Here is a 7,999-nt window from a genome sequence, read left to right as displayed (position 1 = left end):
TAGCGACAAATGCCAGCCTCAGTGGGATTGGTTCCACTTGGGAGCTCCCAAGCAGAGCTGATCCCTGCCAAAAGGAAGTGTGGACAACTCTCACTATCAGCTGAATGGGTAGAGAAGCCCTTGAAAAGAATTGCATCTGTGCTGATTATGTCAGTGCTGCAATCTGTTAACGTCTGCATGAACTGATTCTAACCGCCAAAGGATCGAAGTGGTTCTTGTGGCACCTTTCTAAAGTGAGTGTTCATTCCTTATCCTGGAACATCAGGCAACTTCTTCTGCCTACCGGCCATCACAACAATTATCCCCAAAGTGGAGGGTGGAGAAATGAGGCTATTAAATCAGGGAAAACGTCTGAGGCATGGTAGTGCTTGTCGGATTTGGCAGACCAGGGACAAATTTGATGGTAATACTGATGTGCCATGAATTTCTAGGAAACAGTGTATGGCATCACTCCAACTTGTAGACTTTTCCTCTGCTACAGTATTTAACTTTAGAATAGCACATGCATTCATAATACTTGCTGACAGTGCAAGATTTAGAGAGCACCTTTGATGTGTTTATATGACATGAGGTCTCTGAAGACATGAGATCATAGTGTTTTTCCTCTGAGTTGACTCATATGACATATGTGACTAAGGCAGCGAAGTGAAATGCTGAAGGGCTTCTGTAGCTCCCCTTGGGTATTCTGGATATTTCAAGGTTATCGGGGGTTACACAAACAACTTCCTAGAAATTGCATTGTGCAGCCCTGAAGTTGACAAATGGATAAACCAACCAAGGTGGGTGACTGCACAGGCTCCTGAAAGCTCATCAGGCACTAATGGGGGAGCTCTGTTGTCTGAGTTGCACCTTGAGTTCAGTTGTTGTGAGAGAGGGAGAGAGAGATAAATTCTCTCTACCTCTGCTCCTTCTCTCTTTTCAGTTTGTGATTATTTGCTGTGAAATTATGGAACTACTATTGCATTTTATTCACCTTTGGTAAGGTCAATGAAGGTAGATTTAGAAAGCACAGAGTGTGAGTTTTAATCCCAGATAATCTCTTTCCCATCAATTACTGAAGTGTGTTTGACAGAGGACAAACGGGAATCGTGTTAAGCATACAGTATCCCCCCTCCTTTTTAAAGAAGATGTTTTCAAACACAAGTGGAAAAAATAATCTGATATGAAATTGCTAATGACTCACTTTGGTGTAGCTTGAAATGGTGGAGCACTTAGGCAATCATGCTGAACGTGATTTAGCCTACTGCATCCTAATAGCTTTGGGGTTTTTCTGTCTCATAGGAGCTTATAGACTTGCCCCGCGCAAAAGTTCTCTTCAGCAGGCAACCCTGTCTGGACACTTTCATGTACACACACCCACACATCGGATGCATTGTGGATTAGTAGACATTTAGTTATTTACTAAATGCAAGTCAGCAGCACCAGACGACCCTGTTCAGCTAGGCGCTGGGCTAGATTTCACCCTGCGGCTTGCAGAGCCGGGCCGATGCTGCCAATGGACCCTGCACTCCTTGACAACATCCAAAGGCCCTGATCTAGGTGTTGGAGTGGATTGCAACCTGCGCCTTGCAGAGTCAGGCCCAGGCTGCCACCCAGGGTCCAGCACTGGCGGCAGCAACAAACAGCTCTGGATCACCCAGCCCATACCCATTGCCACCCTACCACTTACCTGACTTGGGGGTTCTTGATCGCGGGCTCTCCTGGTCGAAATGGGAGCCTCAGTGATTGCCCTCTCCCACTAGAAACCCACCCAGACCGCTTCAAGAAAACACACAATGGAGCAACAGGCCCTGGCGGGCTGTCCCCTTACCCGCTTGTGGTTGGCCAAGCGGTTAGTCATCCAATCAGGATTTATTTATTTTTAAAAAAATGATTTCCTCACCTTTACTTCTCACCTCCCTCTGTAGCCCCCTAGCCTCGTGCTATGGCCCCCTATTTACACATTTTTCACCTGCGGGCTCCTTGGAATATGGCCCCTGGTTGGGAAACACTGTTCTAGACGCTATTGAAGGAGGGAGAAATCCTTCCAGGATGATGCAGGCAAGTGTATTATGAAATAGTTCTTTCAAGCAGTAATATGATGGAGTCACCTTGATGCAGTCACACAAGGAAACTGTGCTATGTTCATCTGGAACTTGGGAGTGCTAGGGCAGACCATTTTCTGCAAGTTTGTGCATTCTTGAACAGCCATTACTTTGCATCTACTCTAAACGAAAAATTGATATAATGCATTCAGAATGTTTCAAGCTACTAAAATGGCTCAAATTAATTTCAGTGTGGTGTGTACAAAAAGAGCTCCTAGTGGCGTGTGCAAAGAGACTATAGATATATCAAATTCAATTCACTGACTATGTATCTCAACCAGTTATGTAGACCAGAATCATGTCAATGCAAAATAAATCCTAATCATACACATTGAAGGGGCACTTTATTCAAACAGTGATTTCAAATAAAAGTTAAGGGTCCTTGTGGCTAAGCTTACACTTTCAGCTCCCTGCCTGGCTCCCATTATCTTTCAGTGCGTGCCAATTATTTTCTCTCTTTTTTGAAAATAAAAACCAACACTTTCATTTTCACCTGGTAGCTGAAGAGTACCTTAACTACAAATTCTGTGTCTGAATGTAAAGAAAGATGCATAGATAAGATTATACAACCGTGAAACACTGGAGGTACAGGGAAGTATCTGGGAAGAAGAGAAACTCTTTTTTTGAGTCACAAATCATTGCACAATAATAGTTCTGCAGAACCTACTGTACATTCATTTCTACCTCAGCCAAACATTCACAGTATGTCTCTATTGGGCCAGCAGGTCCAATAACACCTAACAGCTCTCAACTGTTGAAAAACACGTGTGCTTTGCTCTTCATTTTTTAAATTAGTGTTACAGATAATATTTTTGGGTGAGATACTCTAAATCAGAGAGCTAGTCATTCACAAACCATGATGGATGACCACCATGCTGTTCCAAATACATGATCAACATGACAATTAAGAGCTACTACTGTATTGCCTAAACAATGTTGGTGATGTGTGGAAGTCAGTTGGTAGTTCACCACACCTCACCAGTGTGATGTCTCAGCAGAGTAGGCAGAGCCCCAGCAGAGTCTTCAGAGATTTCCTGCTCCCAGCAGAACAGATTCTTCTAGAGTTAAGGGCAAAACTCCTCTCCCACACCGTTCTAAGGGACCAAGTGTTTATTGTCTCCAGACACAAGACAAAGCTAAACACTGCTATCTACTGTATACAGTTCTTCTGGTCTTTGAAGTACAGATACATGTGTACAGATTCACCAACACTATCACTTTTCTAGCTAGAACTTCTTTCCCTGACTCACACAGATTCAGAGTCAGACCCTGACAGCAAGCAGGACAGGATGCGACATAGCAGACACATAATGAAAGCAATGCCCTAGAGACTATTATACCCGTCTCTGCATTCCTGAACCAATGGTAGGGTGAATGACCCAGCATCATATCCTTGCTGGTGTTGCTGCGGTAACCCAGTGCACCTGTTCTCTTATCTCTGAACATCCAGAGAGCATGTGGGGGATGTGCTTCCAAAGACATGAGTCCAAACAAGCATGCTGTAATTTAATCCATTGCTCACATTACATCAACAAACAACAACTGCCCCAACTTCCCCAAACAGAAGTTTCTTTTCGATGAAGGACTTCCTGTACAGAGTGATCTGGAGCCACCAAAGTTTCAACGTCTAGAGGGCTGTAAGTTTCTCAGTGCATAAAGTCTTTGACTCCTCCCCCTTTAAAAAATTTGAACTAGCTGACAGCACCTATCAAATTTTGATGTGCCTTCCCCATTCTCCCTTTTCTGTGAAGAGGCAATGAGGCAATCTCAAGCTGAGCACAAGTGATACAGGTCGCCTGACATGACTTGGCTTTCCTATTTGGCTTTCCTATCCACCATGTACAAAGTTGGGTTAGAGGAAATATGTGGTTCCATGATCTTAGGCACCTTGCACCTTCTCTATTTTGGTATCCAGCTCATGTTGGCACTTCTTATCCCCCTCTCTTCATGGGGGTTGAAAATTTGGTTTTCTTAACTTTGGCTTATATATGTCTGCAAGGGAGCATTCTCCGCACACATTCCTCTGCATGCTAATAGTTGTGTGGCTAGAAACAGAATTTTCAGAAGCTGTCAGATTTCTCTTCTCTTTAAACCTTTAGTCAGCTCTCCCGCCCTTTAAAAATGTCTTTTCAGCAGCCTTTTCTTGATCATAATAGAAGCTGCTGAAGTGTCTCATGGTTCTGTCTAGAAAAATTGAATTAGTTCCTTTAAGCTGAAGTAGATAATTCTGCTCTGAGTACAAAAATAGATATCTATTTAACAAGAATTTTAAAAAATCAGCAAGCATGTGGCTGTTTCTAAAGAGGCATATGTTCAGGCAATTAATTTTAAACAAATTGAAAATAAGGCTGAGCCAACTTGGGGGGGGGGGAGCGTTGTGTGTGGTGAGTTTTGGTTTTATCCTCAGCAGAAATGGCCGTTTTCAGATTTGAGATTTATTTATTTTTTTAAGATGATGGTGATGAACTTGAAAATTGAAATGAGGGGAAGGCACCAACCAGGGGCAGCTCTTCCCATTTCTCCATCTGAGGTGCTGCCTCACTTACCAGGATCACACGCCAGCAGCTTCCAGCACGATCTCACCAGAAGCCACTGCTTCTGCTGCACAATATCAACAGCAGCAGAAAGGGAGGCATTGCTTCATTGGGTTCCACCACCCAAAGAGGCTGCTTCAGTTTGCCTCATGGGTGGGCTGGCCCTGGCACAATCACCTTAGCTGGAGTTGGTAAATATAATACGAGTCATACTGGATTGTCCAAAGGTAATCTAGTCCAGCATCCTATTTCTTACAGTACCCAAACAGTTGGCAGTTAGGAAGTCTCCAAGTAGCACACAAGGACAAATAGCCCAATCCTGCTGCTATTCTCTAGCAACTAGTACAGTGGTACCTTGGGTTACATACGCTTCAGGTTACATACACTTCAGGTTACAGACTCCGCTAACCCAGAAATAGTACCTTGGGTTAAGAACTTTGCTTCAGGATGAGATCAGAAATCGTGCTCCGGCGGCGCGGCGGCAGCAGGAGGCCCCATTAGCTAAAGTGGTGCTTCAGGTTAAGAACAGTTTCAGGTTAAGAACAGACCTCCGGAATGAATTAAGTACTTCACCCAAGGTACCACTGTATTCGGAAACATGCTGGTTTTGATCTTGGAGGGAGCATATATCCGTCGATTAGTAGCCGTATCCTCCATGACTCTATTACCCTTTTAAGGGTGTCCAAGTTGGTGGCCATCACTACCTCTTTTGGTAGTGCATCCCATAGTTTAAGAACACACTCTGCGTGCTTTTGTGTGTAGCGAAACCCTCCCCACCACACACACCATTTAGCTTCATTGGATGAATGCGTTCTAGTATTATGGGAGAAAGACCTGTCTTCCCAAAGCCTGTCTTCTTTAGAGGAAAGATGACATTTCAAAGCCTAAAGCAGGAAACGCAGTAAATTATATAAACACTTTCAAGATACTGCACGACCCTCCATTTGTCCCAGGTGGTCGAAGTCATCTAGGATAATGTCACAGCTCATCCATTACACCCTCTCTAGCAGCAAGAGTTGCTGGAATCCATCTGGGCTAAGAGGAATTAAGGGTGCTTCCAGATGGGAGTTCATTGTGCAATCAGTGCTGCTCATGCATGCATCATGCAGTTTTTAATCATCATCAAAACGCCAGTGCGTACTTCTTCTTTTTTTAGATTTAATCCATTTTGCTATACTGTGGAAAATTAAGTGCATAACGATAGCCCATTCTACATCTGCAGCATTGCCAATATAAAAACTCATTAGCTATTGGGCTATGCAGGTTGGTGGCGGCGGCATTCTGCCACATGTGCAGAGACATTTCTGTGGGTGGCCTCTGACACCGCACAGCAACTTCCATTTTCTCCTCTCTTATGTACAATCTGGCCATTTTATTTCTGGAGGCCCAAATGATACCACGTGTGCCTATTTCCACTGTTTGAAGGATGGGGACGGCATCTCCAGATTTTAGCAACCTGGTTATGAGAGTGCTCTCTCTCAAGATTTCCACAACAGTACATATAAGGGCTTACCCTAGAGACTGTCATCATCAGGCTTTAAAAAATATTATTATGTATTAATTTGTGGGTTGCCTTTTACATGATTTACAAACATGCAACTAAAAAGGCTAAAAATAACAGCACAAAAAAGTGTAGATAGGATCAATACACAGTACTGCTTCATTGCACTTCCGCGAACCTTTGCCAGATAACTATCACTCTTGTACAAGACCCCAATATTTAAAAAATTAAAATGGGTATTTCCCCCTCCATTTTGCCCATTATGAAGCATGATAAGTAACAGAGCAATGCAACCCCCCGTTGTCAAGAGCTGGGGCACAGCAGTGGGGGCAGAAGTGGAGCGTGGTTGTGGGCCTGGAAATGGCAATTCCCATTTTGCTTTGGTTGGTGAGATGGGGTGGGCTGCCCTTGCACCAGACAACACTTCAGCCCCACAAGAACCATTGTTTTAGGAATCTCCGTTGTTCTGAAATGTGTCACCAACCACTTGAGGGTTTTTTGAGCAAGTGCCAATGGGCACCACCTTCTTTTAGTCCTTTCTCTCCTCCGCTCAAATCAGCCGGCTTTTCCCAAGAGACAGAAAGTGCGTGTCACTCTTCCAGCTTCCTCCTTCAGCTCCATATACTTCTCAAGGGTGAAAAAGATAAGCACCCATTGCACATCATGACCATGGGGGCAGTTGGTAGTGACTCTGAAGTTTTGTGGGCACCAGGAGAAGATCTCAAGGGCACCATTGCCTCCAAAACCACTGTGTCTTCCTTATAGAGGTATGTTAATACATAATATATAAATGTAACTTATAGTATGGCTTATAGTATGGCTGCAGTCTATTCAATTCCATGAATATGTGCCATTTCATGTGGCAATAGTGTTATGCAGAAATAAATTCACTTTTTTAGCAACATGTTTTTTGTCGCTTTATCAGTTCAACCCAATCTGAGAATAGTTGAAGCCACCACTATTTCCATCTTTGGATGTTTCTATTATTTCTTTTTCTATTATTTTTTCCTATTGCTTTTTCATCTCTTCTGCTTTCCACTGCTTTCCAAAGATTTAAAATCAATGTTCATGATTTTTTTTTGATGCTATCCTCACGGAAGCCAAGAGAACTAAACTAACATTTAAAAGTCTAAACAACAAAATCTTGAAGCAGCTCAAAGGACTATTATGGTGTAATCTTTATGTGCAAGCAGAAATATTACGCCGTGATAAATGTGTTAGCCTGCAAGATGTGACACAACTTTTTCTTTGCGGCAACAGACTAACATGGCTACCACTCTGTAAATTAAAGTCTAGCACTTCAGCTTAACTGGGTTTAAGATTTCCCTGTGTTCATGCAATTAAGTTACAAAGGCAACAACACAACTCTCATTCCTCACACCCTTTATTTGTTTTTTTGAAAAAAGCTAGATTTTCATAAGGAAAATATACAGCGTTAAATAATTCATGTGTATCCTAAATGTTTTATGATATGATTTTCGAGTTCTAATTGAAAAACCTTTTGCTGCCTTTCACACACAGAACTGTGCCAGAGAGTGGCACAGCTCAGGGGGATTCTAATGGGCCTCATAGCCTTTCAGTTCTAGGTCACTGGTTTCAGATATGGGCTAGTAAAAGATTACTAAAGGGCACATTTCTGTTTTCTTGTGCACTGATATCACACTTACAATGTGTATGAGTCATCTGTCTGTAACTCTGAAGACTGAAGGGAAGAAAAGATGTATTATTTGTTTGGATTAACATGGAACTATAAGAACTGCTATGCTAGGTAACCCCAATATTCTAGACAGAAGCCCCAGGACATGATGCTGCTATGCATTCTTTGTTGCTTGCGTTCTGTGAACATGGGGGCATTGATGGGGACCATTCAGTGCTTGAAT

Source organism: Podarcis melisellensis (assembly GCF_964234715.1).
Source record: "Podarcis melisellensis genome assembly, chromosome: 3".
Lineage (NCBI taxonomy): Eukaryota > Metazoa > Chordata > Lepidosauria > Squamata > Lacertidae > Podarcis > Podarcis melisellensis.
Note: the sequence above shows the minus strand (reverse complement) of the source record.